The sequence below is a fragment of the Onychostoma macrolepis genome, chromosome 09 (assembly GCF_012432095.1).
Source record: "Onychostoma macrolepis isolate SWU-2019 chromosome 09, ASM1243209v1, whole genome shotgun sequence".
In the NCBI taxonomy this organism is placed as follows: domain Eukaryota; kingdom Metazoa; phylum Chordata; class Actinopteri; order Cypriniformes; family Cyprinidae; genus Onychostoma; species Onychostoma macrolepis.
Window position 1 is genome coordinate 6,757,181 of NC_081163.1, and position 24,417 is coordinate 6,781,597.

The following is a 24,417-nucleotide window of genomic DNA, read 5'->3' on the forward strand; positions in this document are numbered from 1 at the left end:
CCGGTAAATTCTGTGACATCATAAAACGGAAATGACCTCTAAACGGCTGCGCATCACGGTGTTGTGTTTGTAAACATGGAGGGGTAAACGCGATCAGTGTTTTTGTTGATGTTTTCATTTGTGTGCCAAATGTTCACGTTCATGCTGCTTCTTTTGGCCCAAAGATATCGCACGACTTCAAACACAGCGTGGAGTAAATGCGTCATCTGCATCAGAATGTTATGATTGGCCCAGAGCCGTTGAATTTTGAATTTCAACGGCTCTGGATTGGCCCGGAGTAGACGTCTTACGTCACCGCGTTCTGAACTCGTACGTGCTCATACCGGTAATTTTCCTTCTGCGTTCACACACAGCAGAATTCCAGCAATTTACTGGTAATTTTACAACTTCTCATACTGGTAAATTGCCGGAACGAATTTACTGGTATTTTTGAAAAGGTCCTGTTCACACATGATCTCTTTACGGCAATTTACCGGTAATTTTCCGGAAAAGTCTGTATGTGTGAAAGGGCTTATAGACAGGCTTGGGGAGTAACGGAATACATGTAGCAGCGTTACGTAATCAGGATACAAAAATCTAGTAACTGTAATCCTTTACGGTTACATCATAAAACAAAGTATTCAGATTACGGTTACATTTTGTAAAAAGTGGTAATACTATCAGGATCACATTTGTTTAATTTAAAATGAAATAAATGAGTTTTTTGACATAATAACTCTATATTTAGCGCTGCTTCATCATTGTTCCTGGTTCTGTTGACACTCATATTGACGCACGCGAGTCACCTGCTGGTGCGTGCGCAAATAACACCCGTCTACAATTATTCACGCTGCTACAGTTAATTACGATGCTTCCTGCTAGGAAAAACGTTTTCATGTATGGAAATTTCACAGTTATTTTGTCTACAAAAAGGATAAAGGAAATAACATTGTTGTACAGCGTAAGCTATGCATGAAGACTCTTGCTTTAACAAAGGCTACTCAACCAACTTGAACATTTGCAGGTACCACTAGCATGGAAATCATCATGTTAGCTAAAATTTAGTTATTTAAAAAGTTAGTGATTTAAAATTCCATGGTGTGCATGACTGCAGTTGTGTGCAAGTTTTCTAGCAGAAAAGTCCCCACACCCCGGATCAGTCAATGAAATAAAGAAAGATCATAGCATTTCACATTTCGACATGTAGGCTTAATTTCTAATAGACTAATATGTATATGGTGTAAATTTTTTAATGTTGTGTATAAACTAGGCTATATTTATTTTTACTTGTAGGCTACAGGCCTAAAATAAATAACTAAACTGTATAGCCACTAGATGTCTGCATAGCCTTTTATATAAATATACGGGCTGTAATATCTAGATGGTGAAACAAGACACGATTTTTAATAGTTTCAAATAGTTTTTTACTATAGTTTTTATTAGTTTACAGTTATAGTTATAGTTAAATAAAAGTAGGCTACTTAGATATTGCTTTTTGACTTTATTTACATATGTAACTAAAAGGAATCCAAAAGTAATCAGATTACATTACTTTCATATTGTGGTACTTGGATTACGTTACTGAATACTTTTTTGATGAAGTAATTTGTAACTGTAACAGAATACATTTGAAAAGTAACCCTCCCAACCCTGGATATAGACTCAGAATTACGCGAAAAAAAATTGGAAACAAATCGGAAACAAGCTTGCATAGAAATCAAAATAAATATGGGTGTATTAAAATGGATGTATTTTAGAACAGCTAATGCATGATGAAACTGAGATAATGAATTTAATCATGCAAGGTCATCTGACTAATGTAGGACATTGTTACGTTCAGTGTGGTCTTGCTCTCTGATGCTGCTGAATCTTCATGTTTCAGACCCTATGCAACCAAACGCTCAAAGCTTAATCCACCAACTGTTCTGGAGCAGATCTCATACATAATCACAGATCATATTAAATAGCTCATCTGAACAAAGCACCGTATGGTGCAGGAGGTCTCTCACAGCTTATGACTGACCTACATGAGGTATAGCATGACCAGCACATGCACCACAGGCTTTAGGACAATATCGAATCCTTCCCATGAGACACAGATACTGATGACAGCAAGAAACACTCATTGGACGATTCACAGGGTCCTTACACACCGAGTAGGAGATATCTGCAAAAGTTCATTTCATTAAAGATCTTTATGTGAAATTACCTGCAAAAACAGATCATTACAGCCCTGACAGATATTATCTGTAAATAAATAAATAATAGGGATAAGTGACTACTGCAATGTTTGATATGAAACTTGTTACAATATTTGTCTTCTAGATATGTAATATTGCATTATATGAATTATTATTATTTTATACTATGGTGTAAATGGAATTCACCACATTTAAATCATTATAATATATTCTCAAAAACCCTCAATTTAGTGATAAGTGACCACTGCAATGTTTAATATGACAATAAATCTTATCGGTCTAATTTAATTTGTCTTAACTGTTATATAATAATAATAATAATAATAATTAATTATTATTTTATATTTAAATGAATAAAAACATGCATTAATTTAAATATAATATAATATCACATATATATATACACACACACTGTATATGCATAAGTCCATGCAATGTCCAAAAAAAAAAAAAAAAACTCAATGTAGTGTCATCTTAACTGTTATATACCATAATAACAATATAACATATCATTTAATTTAATCATCATCATTAATAAATTAGTATTCCACAACATCTTCTAATTTAGAAAAACTTCAATTTAGTGATATGTAACTGTTGCAGTGTTTAATATGAAAATAAATGTGATTTGATTCATTTGGGTTATTTAACTGTTGTGTGACCCACGGTTATCATATTGCAATTTATTTGCAATTCTCTTCAAGAATCGGTTAAAACAAATATCTTCCATCTTTATTTTGACCCTCTAACTCTAGCACTCTATTCTAATTCTATTTTTTTAAAAATAAAAATAAAAACTTGTCCCTTTTAGACTTGCACTCCATTTACTAACTGTTTGTTTTCTTTATTTTAAAAAAAACACTATAGCTTCTCTAATCTTTTTGTATTCTATCTATGTTTTCTTTTTATTTATTATACAATTAGCAAAAGCAAAAAGGCCTCTAACACTAGTGTGCTCTATTCTTTTTTCTTTTAATTTATCATCTAATTAAAAAAAAAAAAAGAGAACCTTGTACTAGGTTAAGCTAACTGAGACTTGTCATAGCACGTTTTTTTGCTGATTTTGATTGCTTCTATTGTCCTCATTTGTAAGTCGCTTTGGATAAAAGCATCTGTTAAATGACTAAATGTTATGTAAATTTATACCTGTGATTAACTGCATGGAAATCATATGAGGTTCAGCATTTATTTTAGCCAAATTTGGTGTACAACAGAGGTAGCGAACAATTTCTCTCTCCATTTCCTGTGATGTGTTATACTGATGTACACCTGTTCCCTATGCCGTTTGCAGTGCCCTTTGGACTGAACATAAACGCTCCCTATGATTTGGAATCACACTTTTGATGGCCAAAATACCCAGTGAAGTCCATTACTGAGCGACTTGAACACACGCTGTAGACTCTGACATCTCAGAATGTGTGTACTTGCAGTGAAAGAGCACGAGGTCACGGTGTGCTGGGATAAACAGTCTTGAGCGGCAGATGGGGCCATGACTCAAACTATTAATCCTTTATTACACGCAAGGACGTCTGCGGAGATTCAGCAGGACCAAGCGACTCGCTGACACTGGAATGAAAGAGCACCTGCTTTCAGACAGTCAGCAGAGGAAACATAGACATTTCCACTAATCCTTCATGGACACCAGAACACTCTGAAAAGCCATGGTTCTACTATTTTTCATAGTAACTTTATCCAGAAAAGAAAATTCGGTCATCATTTACTCATCCTCTTGGTGTTCCAAACCTGCATGACTTTCTTCTGTAGAGCACAAAAAAGGAAAAACACTAAAGAAAGGCTACTTTTTCCTAATATACTGTATACTCAAAGCCAAAAGTTTTTGTTCTCCAAAATGACAAAACAAGCTCCATGAAAGTAGTCCATATGACTTATGTGCTACATTTAGAGTCTTCTAAAGTCAAGCAATAGCTTTCTGTGAGAAACAGACTTTAGTTCATCTTTAGTTCATCACACAAAGATATCATACGGCTTGAAAAGATTTGGAATATCAGCTGTTATGGTGCTTTTGCATCTCATACAGATTTGTAAAAACAGAGAATTCTCATTCTCAAATGTGTGTGTTTTTTTTTGTTTGTTTTTCTGCAGGGAAAGAAACCCAATCGACAAACCATTTTGGCTTCATATGACTACACTGGGCTCCTCAAAGCAAGAGATTTTTGGTATAAAATCTTAATGGAGATTTTTGTTAGACAACTGCGCACATCTGGCACAACTTAATCATGCAAATACAGCATAAAGGAGACATTGCATTAATAAAAATGCAATCATCATTTGACATCAATCTGAACTTGTACTATGGAGCACAAAAATGAAAAATGCTGCAGAATGATCACTCTTTGCCATATAATGAAATTCAAAATCTGTTTTGAGTTCCAAAATGCTAAAACAAGCACTACAAAAGTGTGGGTAACACTTTATTTCGATAGTCCACTTTAGACATTCTACTAACAGTAAGTAACTTTGCAACTACATGTCAACTAACAGTCATTAGAGTATTAGTACACTGTCTGCTTAATATCTTCTAATACTTTATTTCACAACACACAACATACTGAGTATTAGAAACTTTGCAAGTATATGTCAACTTATTCTACTAACCCTAAACCTACCCTACTGAGAGTTAGTAGACATGTAGTTGACATGTAGTTACAAAGTTACTTCTAGTTAGTAGAATGTCTAAAGTGGACTATCAAAATAAAGTGTAAACAAAGTGTGCTATATTTCATATATCATTTGACTTGTGCACTATAGTCAAGGTTTTCTGTAGTCGTATGATAGCTTTGTCATAGAAACAGAGTGAAACTCATTCTCAGTCTTTAGTCTTCTTAAATACATTATATTGTTCAATGCATGTGAACTCTGGATGGCAAGATTGACAAGATTTTGAATTCAACTTTGATGCTCATCACACAAAGTTGGAATTTGACACATGAAAGTATGGACTACGCATATGGCCCTTTGCATCCTTTTCGAAGCAGAAAATCATACAGGTTTGGAAGAACATGAGAGTGAATGAATGATAACAGATCCCTATCCCTAAAATGTGGTTGTTTTCAAGGAAGAAACCCAATTTCTTTGACAAAAAAAGACACGTGTGTGCTAACATTCTGGCTTAATATGAGAACACTGGGCTCTTCAAAGCAAGAGATTTCTGCTATAAAATCTTCATGGAGATTGTTGCAAGACAACAGCGCACATCTGAACTTAATCATGCAAATGCAGAAATAAAGAGACACTTCTCCCAAAAATAAAAATTCTATCTTCTACGGTGCATAAAATAAAAACTGGTGAGGAATGGCCAGCCTTTAATAGATTTCAAAAGTTGTTGAAATCCAAGACCCCCACCCTCCAAAAAAAAAAAAAAACACTATAAGAGCGCTATATTCTGAATTGTGTTTGGTCATATCATAGTTTTGGCAGAGAAACCGTCTGAAACTTATTTTACTTGAATCTTGTTCCTAAAGACAGTTCAATGCACGTGAAAACTGGAATGCAAGTTTTTTTTAAGATTTTAATTTCGAACTTTCATCATATAAAGTTTTCAGAGAATTTGGAATATAACACATGAAAATATGAGAATGAGAAACACAATATATAATATAGACAATTATGTATGTACAGGTATGATATGTGCAAATTTGAAATGTAAATAAGTATGTGTGCTAAATAAATAATGTATAATAGTGTTGTGTGTTCCACATTTATTGTCAAGTGTTCATGAGATATATATGGACTACATATATGGTGCTTTGCATCTTTTTTGAAGCAGAAAATCATAGAGGATTTGGAATGACAAGAGTACATGATAAAATAATTTAATTTGGGGGCTTAAGTATAATATAATATAATAGATTAACTGAATTTGTCTAAGTGATCAATTTTTGGGTGAACTTGACACTTTAAAGTTTAATGTGGTTGTTTTCAGCGAAAAACCTTGATTTCTTCGACAAAAACAGACTAACAGTGTGCTAACGTTCTGGCTTTATACGAGAACACTGGACTCTTCAAAGCAAGAGATTTCGACTATAAAATCTTCATGGAGATTTTTTGTAAGAAAACTGCTCACATCTGGCACAACTTAGTCATGCAAATGAAATACACACTAAACAGCAGCACACTTTAAAATTGGTGTACTGCCTCAAAGATTTCGGCATAAAAATTCCAGTCGTAACACAGGAGATAAATGCACATGGATTAGTTTCCACAAGTAGAATTTCAACAGACCATATCATTAAGTGAAAACTACATCATAAATATTGCATTAGACTAAATAAAAGAACGAAAAGCGAAAATCAAGAATAGACCATGCATCCCGCATATAGAGATTTGAAAATCTGGCACTGTGCTATATTGGGCTGACAGAGGTCCGCGAGAAACAGATTGCCTTGGCTTTCCTGCTGAGCATTGCATTCTGTCAAATAACTCGGCGCTTGGCTGAACTATCCTTGCTCGTCCTTGCTTTCTGCCCTTATTCAGAAAATGAAGTGGTGTACTGAAGAGCAGAACATGATGGGTCTCTATAGGACGCCCATCCTCTTGAGGAGGACACCCACCTCGCGGCTGGCCTGCTGCTCTGAGACATATGAGAGGCTTCTCTTTCACCTTCACTTCTTTAAACCTTCCTAGTAAGCCATTCATGCACCAACGGAAAGCAGCGATTACCTTTCCAGTGAAGTTCTTTTGAGGCGTATGATTTGTTGCACCGATCTGAACAACTTCCTTCGCATCAGAGGGCCCCTTTGAAGCAGCTCAGATGTCAAATGCTTGAATTGCTGATCCCAAGGTGTTTTTGGTCATTTTCCGACATTTTAAAATGTATTATTTCAAATCCATTGAATATAAACTGTTAAATCAAGGGGCATCTGCAAATAAATGAGGCTAGAGTGTTTCTCCAAGCCATACTGTCAATCTTAAGATTGACAACTATAGAGGATTTAAGTTCGAAACCTTTTTTTTTTTTAATTATTTAAAAAAGAAAATATGCAACACGCATGCATATGACATATACATTTAGATTTTCTCTGAAACTGTCTTTGTAAAAATACTAAATACTGAAAAATACTGCCAAAAAAACCCTAAAAATTGATCAAATAATTCTAGAAAATAATTTTATATTTTTTTATTCATTTACATTTGATGCATCACATATGAATTAAATTTATTTAACTGAAATGTTAACATTTCTTTCATCTTCCACAGTTGCGATCCTTACTGTTGAGCCCTGAATTATAATGCAACAATTTGGTTTAATACTTTGTTACACATACTAATTCAGATTTTTTGCCTTACGTAAAGTATCCGGACACTTATTTATTTCCAAAACAGGACTTCTTGCGAATGAGCGAGCGACAGCGGACGCCTCGGGACTCATTCGGCACCGACTCTATGTTCAGAGAAATTGCCACAAGAGGACAACTACACAACGTATCAAACAGAACAGCACAGCACGCTGGCTGGCTTTCTACAGCGACGTGTGGCAGACTTTCAAAATTGGCTGCATTGATCCAAAAAGGGGAGTCGGGGGGGAAATAAATGTCTTTCCAACCATGCAGCCTCTAATCCATAGAGGGTAATGTTGTATTAATGTGCTCTACGCACTAACATTCAGACCTCCAACCAAAGTCACTGCAAAGAGGAGGAGGGTAAGACAGATCGACTAAGACAGAAATGATGATGTTCAGCTATAGTGACAGTGTCTTCCATTCCCAGTCTCTGTAAGGCAGCATGAGACACATTAAATCAACCTGTCTCTACATTTCCAGATCTCAGCCCTCTGGGACTCTCTCCTGTGGCTCTCTGAGAGAGATAAGATGAAACTCCAATGTAAAATCAGCTTAAAGGAATACCGTTAGAGAGAGAACAGAACTATTCGTACAGGATTAGTTTGCTAAACGACGTCTGAGCTACAATTATTAACACTGGACGTCTGTGATTTCATGTACTGATTTGGATGGGATTGGGATCTGTAGTTATTATAATAGTCTAGATGTGAGGTTATGGAATGGTCGTGCGCTCTGGATGCATGCAAATAACTATGAATATAATTAAAGGAAAGTTATTAAAAAGTTACCAATTATTATTGGATCATATCTGATGCAGAACTTGAAAACCAAATTATTTTACCCAGAAAGTTGTCTAAATCTACTGTATAACAAAGGTGCACCAGGCAGCCAGTTTATGATGCTTATAGTAAATAGGTTTATTAGAAATAAACAATAAACCGATTATGTACAGCATAACAATTTGATAAAAAAAAGGAAAAACGAAACACTGAAAAAGGGCATATTACTAAATGAATAAAAAAGGTAAATATAGAAATAGAAATAATCTAAATATAAAGTAAATTAACAACACTACTTAATAGTAAATAAGTAAACATTTATTTTTATATATATATTTTTTCTTTCTAATAATTCTATTTTAGAATGAACTTCAGGATGTCTAATCCAGCATAATTTATATTTGTTAGTTTTTTTTTTACTATTAAATAAAGAAAGAATTATTTACTCAAGTAATAAACATTTTACAATATATTTTTAAGTAAAAACAATATTTCTTATTTATTCTTAGTTTCTAATTATTATATCTTATAATATTACATTTATTTATGTAAATATAAATATTTATTTTACCTATAAAGTTGGTAAAAGTTGGTCCACATCTATAATGAAGATGCAACAGGCGACAAAACAAGAAATCCATCTTTAGTTATGGTGCTCAAGGAAAATCAAAATAAATGAGAAATACTGTGAAAAATAATATACAAAGCAATTAGAAACATTTTTATCTGGATGGGATGAGATTTCTCACAGAACCCCAGAGAGTTAGTTGAAAAACAGTGGGTAATTTTCACAGTAATTTTTACTGAAGTTATGCTGGGAAACACAGAAGTGCTCGATTTGGATGGAATTAAAATCACAAAGTATATCCATGCAACTCAAATTTAGCTAATCTCCTCAGGGGAAAGCAGCTACACCCGAATAAGGCTATTAAGAGAGAGCGAGTGATTTTGTGTTGTAAGAGATACACCTGGCTGGGTCACGCTCAGATCGGCCCTGATCCTCTCTGCCTTCAAAACATCTGTATTCCGTTCTCCTAATTCAGTGAGTAAGACACGCTGATTAATACAGCTGGAGCCACACCACTGTACTGGACCGCAACTCTTAAAGGGATAGTTCACATTAAAATTTATTTACCCTAAAATTTATTATTTATTTATTGTTCAAAGGAGAAAAAGATTTTGGACAATTGTATATAACATTTTCTATGTGAAAACAATAACAAATGGACCCCCCCAAAAAAACTGTAAATATTTATTATTTCATAAAGAAATAAAAAACAGATATTTGTCAGTGGCCAAACATTACTTCAAATACTGTAAATGTGTATGTATTTATTTTAGTGCTGTCAAACAATTAATCGCATCCAAAATAAGTTTTTGTTTACATTATATATGTATGTGTACTGTGTATATTTATTATGTATAAATAAGTATATATGTTGAAAATATTTACTTGTTTATTCATTTATATATTCATATTCTTATATTTAATATTATATATATATAAATACATTTAATATATAAACATAACATTTTCTTTCTTGTTTGACAGCACTAATTTATTTATTTTTTTATCCATACAAGAAAAATCTATCCATCCATCCATCCATCCATCCATCCTGGACTCATATTTAAAGTACAACCAAATTAGGCAAAATATTTAATATTGAAACAAACAAGCAAGAGAAGTGAATGTGTAGAACTTTCTATTCTACAAATAACAGGCATTTAAATTCAATTTAGAATATCTGAAACACTCTTCGGAGCTCTGTGGGAACAGATTCCGTGTGAGAAACTGAATGAGAAAAGCACCATTAGACCTGTAATGTCCTCATTCATCATTCAACGTCTGATCAAATTCCACCACTACGAACTAGAATCGAATCGGTCTACCTATCTGAGCTTCTTAACTTCACACAAGCAGCTGAGAGACGGACAGCAGTCTAAATGAACAGCACGCGAGGTAAGATAATGCTGCTTTTATGCAAGATGACACTGTCACTCTAATTTCCCTGTCCGCCGCATCGCATGTGATCTGTCTGGGTTTCACAGACTCATTATCTCTACTCTGATCAATATATGATGGACGGGGTGATGCAGACACGGAGGTGGAAACTATCGCCCGCCGCACAGACGGAAAACATGACTGAGCCATATGGCCCACAGCTATGATGGAATCAGGCCATCGGGACACAAGAGATGAGTCCAACCCAAAAACATAATCAGGATCAGAGCTCCTGCTGAGACCAACATGTGCTGGACTTCAAACTACGGCTTTACTCCTATGAAAAATCCCTCAAAGTAATTCTAAGATAAAACCATAAAAACTAAACAATAAAGGACAGTTAATTAAGCAACAATTATCAACAGAGATTAAACCAATAATCCTTTTAAAAGTGTAGCGCAACAAGTAAACAACGCAAAAGAAAAATGAAAATAAATAAATAAATAATTTATATTTATATATATATATATATATATATATATATGCACACATTCATTTTTCTTTTTCTAATTATAATAAATTGAAAATTAATAATTAAATCTATCTATCATCCATCTTACCATCCATCCATCTCATTAATTACACATTTATTAATAATTACAAATAGTATTTATTATTTATTAACATTTATTTATTAATTATTTATTAACAAACACATAAATATAATTAAATAAGTAATTTAATTAAGTAATTAAATAAATAGTATTTATTATTATATACAATTGAACACATTTATTTACTTATGTAATAAGGAAATAAAATATATAAGTAAATAAGTCAGTAAGTAAACAGGTAAAGAATAAAGTAATAGAATTTAAATAAGTAAATAAATCTTTATATAAGTAAAAATGTGAACATGCCCATACATATGTACAATTAAATATGTAAATATAAATATTTACAAGTAAGTAATTAAATAAATATTGTCAAGAAAACCATTTAATCTGTGGGCAAACTGTTTTGCCAGGGAGTTTTTGTTTGTGCCAATGCTCATACTTAAATTCTTTCTCAACTAAGCATTGGATGTGTGGCACAAAAGTGCCTTCATTGCTTTCTGTCGGTTGTATTAAAATTAAATGCTACTGGCTGTTCAAAAAAAGAGATAGTCCCGATATCTCCCAATCCAACTTGCTGTTCGTATAAGAAATGCTTCAAGACAGGAAAGAAAACTGATAGCAGCGACTTTAATCTTAAACATACTAGCCCAGACCTAAAAAAAAAAACACCAGTGTGTCGGAAAAATAAGAGAAATACACAGCTTTTCAAAAGTTTAACTCCTTATAGGTTGTTAAACTGCTTTGAAAAACCCACAACAAGCAGAACTAAGTTAGAGAGAATAAGAAAGAGGAGCACTGCTCATAAGTCTGCCGCATCTCCAGCATGCTGATGCTGAATCCCTACAGGTTGCAGGTGCAGAGAGGACACTGACTGCGCAAACACTGACACAAACAACTCCTGCTCTCATTACATCGACAGCATTTATCTATTCAACCTGTATTTATGTTTCCTCTAACATCTATTCTCACTGCGAACGGCCTGATGAAATCACTGCGGCAAAATGCATTGCTATTCAGCTTATATAGAGGCGTTACTGATTACAAACAAGCAAGCGTGAGCATTAACAATCTGATGCGATTCTGTACAGCAATGGCGTGAACGAAACAGCTGTTCATTTGCACGGCCGATTTAAGGGAGGAGAAGATCATTTAGAGCTATCCAGAGATATCTAACTTCATAAAAACTGTCTGCACGCATGAAAGTCTGACAGGCTAATGTGGAGGGTAAATAAACAAACAACCAAAAGATTAATATTACTATTAGTAGTAGTTAATTACTACTACTACTACTACTAATAATAATACTCAATGCAAAATAAAACAAAACAAAACATTAAAAACTGACTGATGTGGAGGGTAAACAAAACCATTTAAAAAACTAAATATGATGATGATAACAACAACAACAAAAACTATTATTATTAATATTATTATTGTTGTTGTTGTTATTATTATTCTTTTGGTTTGAATGTTTTGTTTTAAGTTTTTGTTTCAACTTGCTTTGATTTGTTTATTATTACTAGTGTTCGATACGTCGATGTGTCGTCACAGAGCTGGCCCTGTATCGATATTGTGGCACGTGTGCAGCAGTGGACCGCGCTTAATTTGAATACAAGAACACAGTTTAAAACGGAGTAGAAAAGTGCGAGATTTCTAAAAAATAATGAATAGAGCATAATATATAGGCCACAACAATGTTTAATCTGGCCGCAGAGGAACACAACCGGGGTTGCCTAATATAAAGAGACTTAATCCCCGAAACAGAGCTTCCCACTTGCGCAATACGGAAATATCTGCTAAATGTGATACTTATCCTTGTCAACCTGGCAACCATGTGCACAAGCTCTCTCTCCACTGTGGATAAATGCACTTGAAAACACCGGTTAGCTTGCAGTTTAGCTATCTCCACTTCAATACTCTATCAGAAAAGTGTAATTTATCAAGTGTTCATTTATGAGAGAGAGCGAGAGAGAGAGGGGGAGAGAGAGGCTGTTTATGTATGTATGAATTACCACTGTTTTGCCGGTTTTCTCTATTAACAGTGAAGCTGTGGCTTTAATTCCTTTAGAAACAATGATGTTACCAGCTCCTTGTTGAGAAAGATAATGTAGCTCTTGAGCGATTAAGCTATTTAGTTTATAAAACTGCGGGGGAAGCGCTAAAAATTTTGTTCCTGAATGTGTGTGTGCGGCCGCAGCGTGATCTGTGTGAGTGACTGAGTGTGTGTGCGTTAGATACAGTGAAGACAGCGCATTAGTTTAGAGCTCTTATCATTTTTTTTTTTAAATGTAGAGAGTGCGTTAATTTGTGCAATGATAACCTACCAGCAATGTAAAGATGATTTTTAATATATTAGAATGAGTACATTACAATATAAATTTATTAGAACGAGTACATTATTATTTATGGGCATAAAAACAAGATGCAAACAATCAGAATTTTGTACCTGGTAGGGAGTGCACAATGTAAACATGAAACATATGCCATTACCTATATTGTACTGTGGTACAGTTATGGAGGCCCTTCATAATGCAGAGGTCAACTGCCTGCTCTGCCTATAGTTAGCACTGGCCCTACAGTATGCAGTGTTTAATAAACAGCTGTTTTACTAAATTCTGCTGAGGTGAAATTCAGTGCAGTCCTGTATCGTGATACGTATCGTATCGTAACTTTGCTGGTAATACAAAGCCCTAATTATTACTATTACCATCCATAATAAAACATTTATTGTTGTTCTTCTTATTTTTTACAACAACAACAACAACAACAATAATAATAATAACAACAAACAAACCAAAAACATTAAAATTAAATTAAAATAAAATATATTTAATGTTTTATTGCTGGTTTTATTATTATTATTAATAAATTAATTAATTAATAATGCGTTCATTTATAAAATTGTATTATTATTGTTAAATTATTAAGTAAAATAAAAAGTTCCAAGATGAACTCAGACATACTCAGCACCCAAAGGAAATCATAAATAATGATGTTGTGCTGAAACCTGGAGCTATGGAAACCTTTTTAAAGCAACATAAAACACTTTATTTTTTCTTGTAGGTTCTGACAGAAGTCATTTATCTCATAATGAAATGATTTCTTTATTGCTGAGTCTCAGTGCCTCTCTCAGATGCCCCATTTTTGCTCATCCTCGTCACATACAATTGTGCCAAATCGCCTCAATTCAAGTCATCAACAAAAGAAAGCTGCCAATATATCTCTGGCCTTTAGGGAAAGGGTGGCCTCAAGCAATTATTGCTGTGTTAAGGGCAAAAATGACCTTTAGAACCAAAAAAAAGGACCAGAAAAAAAAAAAAAAAAGTAATTTTCTTTGATCCCACCTGACAGAGAGAGAACAGGAAGAGAACAGCAGCGATAATTGAAAGTTTTGGACAAATCACATTTTTGGGCAGTCAGAAAGTTCAGAAGCATAAATGATTAAGATATGACTTTACAAACAGGGCCTGAAATTAATGTTTTGCCAAACATGTTTGTCAATGGTATGTGTTACTTTATATAATTAAAAAAATAAATAAATAAATAAATAAAGTCACATTGACATTGAATTATTCAGATTTTCCCAAGTTAAAATATGGTTCGAATTAATGTCGATTTGGAAGAGGAAGGGTTATGATTTACATAATCCAGAACTGAACCCCAGCACCCTTTTGAGTGAGCGTCTTCAGGCCCTCATGAGACACGGCCGGGATCTTTTCTCAGCTTAGTGGAAATGACTTCTGCGGACCTGCGGCTTTGATGTTTAATGCCACGTACAGTCTGCCCACCAGCCAGCAAAGGGCTGATTCACAGGCTGAGGACATTGTGGGTCAGAGGGCAGTCTAAACAGCTCTGGGTCATAACAGCCCTTCTCTAGCCCCATACCAGCACACACATATGTGCCCCATAACCCTATAAAGCATCAAAAACATGGTGATTTCATTTAGTGCACAGATGTGAAACCAGCATGCTGCACCTGAGCTTCTTTCCTAAAAATAAATGGCAAAATCAAAGAATGACAATGACAGCTGCTCTGTAGCAGTAATAGCGAATTTATTTTTCAAATAGGAATTTTAAATGGAAAAACTCTTATTACATAAAAAAGGAAGAAACAAAGAAGGAATACAACTACCAATACTTACATTTTGGCCAGTACTGAGAAGCCGACAATTCCATTTAAGTTATTGCTGAAAACCAATAAATGACTGATATAATAAGTGCATGCGATAGTGTATTTAAAAAAAGAAGAAGAAAAGAACACACTAAAAGCAAATACAAATGGTTTAAATGATACTAAATTACTTTAGGCATACAGGAGGGAGTTTTTGTGTTTGTGGTATAAAATACTCTTAAAGGGAAAGCGCTTTTCACTAGATAACAGATAACAGATACTAGATAATAGCAAGTTTTATCTTAACTTTAAAATAGGCAGAAACAATTTGATCCGGTCCGGACAGGAATGGAATACACACAAATGTAAAATGTCTCTTTTCATTCCAAGGTAAAGTTTATTTGATAAAACATACAGTCAAAACAGTAAAACTGTGGAACCTTAATGTAATAAATAAAAAAAAAAAAATAAAAAACGGTTTTCCATTTAAATATATTTCAAAATGTCATTTATTCCTGTGATGCAAAGCTGGATTTTCAGCATCATTACTCTAGCTTTCAGGGTCACATGATCCTTCAGAAATAATTCTAAAATGCTGATTTGATGACTACGATTATTTGATGAATAGAAAGTTCAAATAAATCCTGAAACAGTAACCTTAACTTTCACTTCTGATCAATTTAGTGTGTGCTTGCTGAATTTTACTTTCTAAAAAAAAGAAAAAAGAAAGTGCTTTCCCAAAATTAACAATAAAAATGATATATATACACATATACTGAACAAATTCCAAAAAATCATTATAAAAGTTATATGACTGAATAATTCTAAACCGCAAGTCATTCAATATATTTAATAAAAGTGCCCCAGTGGATACAACTTCCACTTCATTGCTATGTTCTGCCAATTTCTCCAGAAGTGGCGATTTTCTGATTTACTGCCATATTGTTTTGTGATATTCTGATTTTGCACATTAATTAAATGTGCATGGAAACAGAGCTCGGGATCCCAATCAACCACGCTGCTCCAGCACAGATTCAGCTCCTCAGACACAACTGGATCAGATACCACCATCGTTCACTGCTGCCTCAGAAAACGATAGCGTTCATGTCGTCTAACACATCTGCACTGAATATTCCAGATAAGACCAACTCTGTAGAAGCCGAGTCCCCGGGTAAAGATCTGCAATATCATTGACAGCATGCGACTTCTCAGCCAAATAGAAAAAAAAAAGAAGAAGTGTTATTACAGCAACTGATTCAACAAGCTTCTTTCCCAAAATCCACACTTTTTTGATACGAGATACATCTAGAGCTTTATTTAAGCTCTGTCAAAGGCCTTAAATAACAAACAGAGGACTATCTGGCAAACTTTTGATTAACATAGAGGCCCTCGGATGGTTAACATGCCAGATAGGACATCTATTGGGCTTTCTTTACACTACCCGGGCCACATGACAAAAATCACACACATCTACGTAATTGGCACTATTGACGAGTCTGCAGAGGTGGAGCGTTATCAGGACAGATCCGAACCTCCAGGGCTTCAGCTCTGATTTGTGTTATAGGAGACGATAGAACGGCAGCTGCCCTTAGATTTCACTGCACTTATTTATATTGACAGCAAATTCAATAATGAACTCACACTCCCACAGGACCCCGACTGAACCCAGAGATCTCCCGTATGTCACGCCCATAATGAAAATAAATGATGCTTAAGGAAAAAGACATAATTTAATCCCATCATTATCACACCACTCATGTTTGCAGCAGAATGTCAGCATGGCTGCAATTCAGACAATTAAATATAGAGTCACTTATGCTTCAGACAAACATTGGCCACCCAGTTTGTATATTCATCTACGCCAATGAAAATAGTTTGAAAACAACAGAGAATCAAGTTCAAAGCTTCTTGTGATCACTTGGCTCCAGTGCCGTACTGCTCGTTTATATTAGCATAACTATTATGCTAATATAGTCTTGAAGACAGTTTGTTCAATATAGTTTAAAGATAGTTTTGATGTTTTTATTTATTTATTTTGTTCACTACACATTTACAATATTTTCATTTGTGCCATTTCTTAGATTTGGTAAATAAATATTATAAATATTAATAAATAATAAAAATGAATAAATATTTACTTACTAACTAATATATAAAGTTATATTTATATTATGTTTATTTTGCTCACTATATATTTACAATATTTTCATGTGTGTTATTTCATAATTTTGATCACTTTACTATTATTCAAAATAGTGGAAATACAATTTCACTGGTACTTCTATCAATAAAACTGGTACTTTTTGGATTAAATTATTTATAAAATCTATGTTTATTTATTAAAATAAAATATCAATAAATATTAGATTAAATAATTAAGAATGCATTGTATATATAAAATATACAGATATCCAGAATATTAGTTAGTAAATAAATAAATATACAGCTATTTACTAACTAATATATAATTATATTCATAATATTTACTTATCAATATATAAACACAGAGACAGAGAGAAAGTGATATCCATAATATTTGTTAATAAATAAAATAAATATGTATTCAATTATATATATTTATATTGTAATTTATATATAACACATTTTTTTTTTTTAAATAACTGAAAGTGATATTAGTAAAATGCAGCCAATGATTTCTTCTTTCTAAAATGCTTAACTTTAAGTTTCAATTGCTGCTGTTTCCTTTTAACAGAAAATAGCAATCACTCTTGAACTAAAATGAAATGAAACACCCTGTAAAAAAAAAAAAGTGTTCGCAGCTCAGAAATATTTTAACACGACTGTGTTAAAAGGGACTCCGACGGTCTTATTTCAAGCCTGCGCACAGAGCAAGTCAAAAAATGATTTAAAAAGTCCTGCTCAGACTGAGACAAGACCATGTAGACCTCAAACTGGTTAAGACCTGTAACCCCCTTCTAGTCTCAACCTGTATGGCACAGCGAGGAGCCATTCCCCCATGAAAATGATCGATGAATGCTTTATTCCACATTGCCAGTTCTGACATATATAAAGTACTGGACCATTATAGAATTTAATGCCTCACTACCCACATATGAAATAAAAGAGAGATTTTAATATTGCTGTGAAAAGATGTACTGCTGTTCTACACAAAGGACACAGGCACAAGGAGATTTCTCTCTCTTCAATTTGGTTAGCTGCTGCAGAAGTCCCAGATCTGCATTTGTAACGGCAAAACGCATGACGCTGCACTGCGGTTTTGCATCTCTTTATCAGTGGGGTTATCCATCAATAGTGAGGAGGAACGGGAGGCTGGCGAACGGGACGGCAGAAACAATATTGATGTCAGCGACTGGCAGGCACGGAGAGGATCTGTGGGTGACTACGTAGGCATCAATAAGAGCCAAACAGTGAGTGCACACTTTTTCAGCAGTCATGGTTCCCAAAGCATTTTTCCCATTCATTTTCTCTGTAGGCATTTCAAAAAAACACCCTTGAACCAACTCTACCAACACAGAGATGAATCACATTAAAACCTGATTCCCAGCCAAAAAGTACTCGCAAATTTGAAAAAAGTGAACTTATGTTGGAATGAACTGTGAAGCTCAGAGTGAATTATATAATCAAATGAGGAATTACATAATGCAACTAACTGTATAACAGGGATGCATGGTATATCAGTACCATATCAATTATCAGCCATTTTTATTAGATTAGTAACGGTAATTATTAAATGTATCAGCTCATACTGGATTTGTATCATCATAAACTTGCATTTCGTAACTTGTTATTGGCAACTAATGTGGCTTATCCACCAATTTTGGACCTGTTTAAAACTAGTAACGCATAGTTAGACCAGGATTATATTCATCCCATGGTTTAAATGTATCCCATGATTTGCGTGAAATTACAATTAGGGATGCACAAAATAAAAATGTGCCAATTTCATATTTACAGTATATACAGTACATAAAAAAAAAAATTAAAGTTAGAATTGGCAATACATATTCATTTTGCAAGGAGATTATTAATTTTAAAAGTGTTATTTAAAAAAATAAAATTATGGGAAGTCAAATTTTAATTTAAAGTTAAATATTTAATATCAGAAAACTAAAGAAATAATTTATTAAATGTTGCCTAAATTTACTAACATATAAAATCACTGATTGATTTGTTGAAATTAAAGATTTATCTATAATTAAAACAAACAAACAAACAAAAACAAACATTGTCTTCCATTTACTGCTTAACAATAAACTTCAATATTTGCAAACTGAAAATGAATTTTTAAAATCAATGCTGCACTAGACTGCAACTCTGGATTTATATAAAATATAAAGCACAGTATATTTAAAGTGAACCGCAAAACATTGAGCTATACAAATCTAAACGCTGTTTGAGAGAGTGTAGAGGGACTGACTTATTTCCTGAAGAAAAAGGATAGAATATGAAAATCCTCAACCACACTGTTGCTTTCTATAGTGGTCGGGCTGTTGTGGCTCTGATCCAGGTATCGGATCATTGGGAGTCTGTGCAGAACTTCCTCCAAAAGCGCTTTTTGGAAAGCAGGGTGTAGATTTATAATAAGGTCTACAGGGAGCGACTATATTCATCTCTGATCAATATGCAGTCACAGCACAGCTAACTAAGTTGTACAAAGCTCAGATTTGAGCAAAAAAAAGTTAGCTTTTTTGGATGTGGAACAGGATTGGGCCACAGCATGAGGCAGATCTAAATCCATGCTCCAAGGAGAATAATGTATGTTTCTTCGACGTATGCTAGACATTTATACAGCATGGGACAGTTATTTTGAAAGGTCATTGCAGATCCCTTACGATCCAAGACAGCTTCTCCTACGTCTGAACCAAGGCCTTATTTAGAATAATGGATGACAGAAATAAAGATCAAACCTGAAAAAGCATCTCTGCCTTCAGGTTTTCATTCCTTCTCCTGTGTTCTGTAATACATGCAACAAGGAGAATGGCTGTAATCTATATTTAAATAAAGGCACAACCTGGAAAAAGCAGAGCAAGATGAGAATGAAGACCACATGGAGAAACATCAAAGGTTTAACATATATATGACAAAAAAGAGGGACGATTCAGAAACATGGACTAAATAAAGAGCAGGGTGCATCCTAAACAAGTAAAGAAGACGGAAAACTTTGAAAGTGGTGTTTGTTAGACAAAACGTTTGCATAGTCACTGTATACTGATGTAGAATTTAACGGATGTTTGGCTACTTGCCACTTATGTGGTTCATCCACCAATTTAATCTAAAACTAGTTAAACCAAGATTAGAAAAAGTAAATAAATAAAAAATAATAATCCCATGGTTTGAACCCAGCATGTTCCACATAAGAAATTACAATTAGAGATGCAAAAATAAAATAAAATGATTAGAATGTACAGAATAAAATATGGACAATAATTTTGCAGTTATATTATTAATTAATACTGTGAGTGCTAAATGATGCCAAACATAATTGAAAAATGTAAAATTATGGGAAGTTCAATAAATTAAATATATTAAAAATAAAAATGAAATTTAAAAGTAAATATTCAATATTAGCAAACATTTATTTCTGTATATACCCAAATCATTTTATTTAAGCAAAATAAAATGATTTGTGTATAAAATTTTTTTAAAAACACACTATTGGCCAATACCCAATATATTGTGCAATATATAAATAGAAACTAATAAAATAAGATGAAATATTTAATTCACAGGCACTGCTACAAGATTATTCAATAAACAAACTATTTTTGGAGGAATAACTACATTGTGATAAATACTGTTGCTGTGATATAAAATTATTCATACCATGATATACACGATTTTAGTTACACCACCCACCTCTGTGTGGGACGGTGAGAATGAGACCGAAGAAGAGAAAGATTAGACGCTTTCATTAATCTTATTTAGCGGTGGAGAATGAATGCCCTTGATTAGAGATCTCAGCTCGTCTGCAAAGCGTCTCTCTGGCATCACCTGCAGAGCAGCAGCGAGCAGGTGCTCATCTGCTCTCTCCACCCCGCTGCTCCCACGAGCCCACGCCGCAGTCTTAAGGCTGTCGTTTTGTAAGAAAGTTAATTCCTCAAAGCAAATGAAAGAAACCTCGAAGGGCCCAGAATCACAGAATGCTCCAGACCCCAGGCACCCATGTCTTTAGATGGCTTACTTCTAAAAACAAGAGGCGCTTTTCACCAGGGACGTGCAAGGCCCCAAGGTTTTGTTAAGCTTCTGCAACAAGCGCCGAGAGTGTAGAAACAGCTCTCAAACAATGCCAGCTTTGAAAAGCCATTCCCATCAGCCTGAATGAACACGCTGAACTCGCTCAAATCTGACAGGCTTCGTGTCGAGATGCAGAGCGGATCATAATAAAATCAGCTCTGGTTTTGACTTTGACAGAAGGAACGAAAAGACCCTGCTCTATTAATCGTCTTAAAATAGCACAGAAATGATGTAAGACCTGAGAGGACACAGTAAATGCTGAACTGCTTTTAAGCGCGCTGCTAATTAAAGTGTATTACGATTTCTTTCTTTGAATAATCCGGTATTGATTCTTAACTTCCCAAGATTGATCTGTTAATCCAAGCCTTTTAGTGCAGATGAAAATATTTGCTAAATATCGGTAGCATGTGTCCCATTTCGTCCAGATTTTAAAAAAAATTTAAAATATCATGACCATTCACGCATCTCATTAAAAATAAATTGTGCCCTAGCGGGTAACTTTTTCCAGGCAGCTTTTTAATATGCTACTTCCTCCAAAACTGAAAGTATGCTGTCGTCTGTGTCATTATATTAGCTTTGTGCAATAACCTGTAACAGCCAACGATTAATGCAAATGTGAGGGGAAAAGTGCATGAGCAGTGAGCGATCAAGTGATTATATAACACTAACCGAAACAAGCCATTTTTTTCAAACTGAAATAAATAGTAAATCAGTGTCATTATCCAGCCTTAAAGTGTACACGGTCTGAATGGTAACAGCAGAGTTGAAAAGTGAGAGGTAAACGAATCCAGGCCTGTGTAATTTCATCTCTGAGGCTGCCGCATGTCTCTTCTGGCAAGTCATGGAAACCTATCACAAAGGCTACATTCATATCTCCTTTGTTAAATAAATTAATGAAACTCTTAAATTCTTAAAAAGCTGGGTCATATTACCAAGAGAAATATATGTCATTTTCCATTGGTCCTCCACAGTTCGAAACAGAGAACCTACTGGGTGATGCATTTTTTTAAAAACTGGACATTTAGCTCCCTAAATGGCTCCACAGAATATGTTCTGTCCCTAAAAGATAAATCAAGGCATTATTTTTACACTGTCTGAACACTACAAAATAATAATAATAATAATTATTATTATTATTATAGCATATATAATACCATTCAAATGTTTGTGGTCAGTAAGAATTTTTGGTAACACTTTAGAATAGGGAACACTTATTCAATATTAACTATGACTTTTCCCTCAATAAATTCCTAATTTGCTGCTCATTAATAGTTAGTAAGGTAGTTATTAAGTTTAGGTATTGGGTAGGATTAGGGATGTAGAATAAGGTCATGTAGAATAAGGCATTAATATGTGTTTAATTACTACTAATAAATGGCTAATATTCTAGTAATATGCATGCTAATAAGCAACTAGTTAAGAGACCCTAAAATAAAGTGTTACCGAATTTTTTTTAAGAAATTAAAACTTATATTCAACAAAGATGCATTAGATTTATCAAAAGTTACAAAAACCTTCTGTTTCAAATAAATGCAGCACAACTGTTTCCAAGATTTCAAAAAATGTTTCTTGAGCAGAAAATCAGCTTATTAGAATGATTTCTGAAGGATCATGTGACACTAAAGACTGCAGCAATGATGCAGAAAATTCAGCTTTGCCATCAGGAATAAATTACATTTAATAAAATGGTCACACATTATTTTCCCATTCTCGCTACTAACAAACCATTAACTATGCCTTTTCTTCAATAAACTTCTAATTTGCTGCTTAATAGTTAATCGTTAGTAAGGTAGTTGTTAAGTTTAGGTATTAGGGATGTAGAATATGCTCATGCAGAATATGTGCGCTAATAAACAGCCAATATGTTCATAATAACATGCTAATAAGCAACTAGTTAATAGTGAGAATTGGTCCGTATACTAAAGTGTTACCAATAAAATAAAGAAGAAAACCCTTATTTAAATGTTTTTATTTTGTTTTGTTTTTTACAACTGAACCATAATGTCAACAATTCATGAATTGCATTAATCAAAACAGATATTCTGAACCGATTCACAGAAATTTACTAACACATCTTTGCTGCTGATATCAGCAGACACTAAAACATCTGCCTTCACAGTCTCACAGTCGTGAGTCACGAAGAAAGGACAGATTATGAAAATGGAGAGAAACACACTGCAATGGTCACAACTCTATGTATCGCTACATAACTAGTGCCTACAGTTCTGATAAAGGCCTCAGAGAAACCCTGCTCATCAGCAACAGGCACAAAGCAACAGTTTGTTTTGCACAAGATTTAATTTGCTGCATCTTACCATCAATCTTCTACCTTTCTTTCTTTTCACCGCGTGAACAGCCTCTGTGTTTGAGTGTGTATCACTGCAGATTCACTTACCTGATATTATAAAGCAGCGGATGTTGCTCCAATCTCTTACAGCCTTGAACAAGATCTCCCTGCTGCGAGTCTCCACTTCTTCCTGAAACACAAAGAGGAATAAAACATCAGGCCAGAGCTAAAGTGATCCTGATCCTAAGAGCAAATCTAAACTCAGAGGACTCTGTGAGAGAAATGAGCACCATAAATGGAGAAATTCCCCCAAACCCAGCTGTCACACATTATATACTTCATTTACACTTAACAATCACTGTTTAAACACCTCCTCTCTGCTTCCACATACAACTGGGGAAGTTTCAGTTTCCTTCACAAATAAAGATATTTATTATATTAGAGACACACAATTTTTTTTTAATGTTTTTGAAAGCTTTTAATAATCAAAGCTGCATTCATTTGATTAAAAGCGCAGTAAAAACAGTAATATTGTGAAATATTAACTATTTTCTATTTGAATATCAAATGTTTTTCAAATGTAATTTATTCCTGTAATGTCAAGCTGAATTTTCAGTATCATTACTCCAGTCTTCAGTGTCACATGATGTCAAGTTGTGCTGCTTCATACCTTTGTGGAGACTTTGATAAACTATCATTCTAAAGTTTAGGGAAAATAATAATAATAATAATAATAAAAATAATAAGTGGCTGATTAAGTGGTTTCTAGTTTATATTATAACATTAATCTTGAAAGTCAACTTGAAATATCATCTAACTCAAGACTTGGTTTTTTTTTTTGGTTTTTTATCAAGTAGACTAACAGAAATGGTGGGTGGTATCTTTCAAGTGGCACTAACTAGGGCATGTTTTGAAAATTTTATCTCACTGATGTCACTGCATAAGCATCAAGGTTGAGTTCTTCCTGGCAGTGGACTTATTG

General features: G+C 34.0%; 1 protein-coding gene across 2 annotated transcripts in view; it reads right to left on the reverse strand.

Annotated features, from left to right (window-relative positions):
• The window catches only part of adarb1b (adenosine deaminase RNA specific B1b), a 178,034-nt gene that overhangs the window by 90,045 nt on the left and 63,572 nt on the right, over positions 1–24,417 (reverse strand). For both annotated transcript variants that reach the window (XM_058786456.1, XM_058786457.1), the window contains exon 2: positions 23,544–23,625. The gene's annotated coding sequence lies outside the window, so the exon portion shown is untranslated. The remainder of the gene's footprint in view (positions 1–23,543; positions 23,626–24,417) is intronic.